Source organism: Lutjanus erythropterus, chromosome 13 (genome assembly GCF_056507025.1).
Source record: "Lutjanus erythropterus isolate fLutEry1 chromosome 13, fLutEry1.hap2, whole genome shotgun sequence".
Lineage (NCBI taxonomy): Eukaryota > Metazoa > Chordata > Actinopteri > Lutjaniformes > Lutjanidae > Lutjanus > Lutjanus erythropterus.
Genome location: NC_139329.1, coordinates 1,840,506 through 1,840,744, shown reverse-complemented (window position 1 = coordinate 1,840,744; position 239 = coordinate 1,840,506).

Sequence of the window (239 nt, the reverse complement as noted above, 5' to 3'; positions counted from 1 at the left end):
TGAATATTTGCCAATGTCATGTCAATAAAGCAAAGTGAAGTGAACTGAAGCTGAGTGAGGGATCAAGTGTGGGAGAGTGATCACACACACACACACACACACACACACACACACACACACACTCCCTCCCCACTCTCCCTGTCCCCGTCCTCTCTCTCTGTGGCAGTCTCTCGGCCCTCCCACTCCCTCCCCCTCCCTCCCTCTCTCCTCCCTCTTCCTCAGAGGAGCAGCTCTGTCTC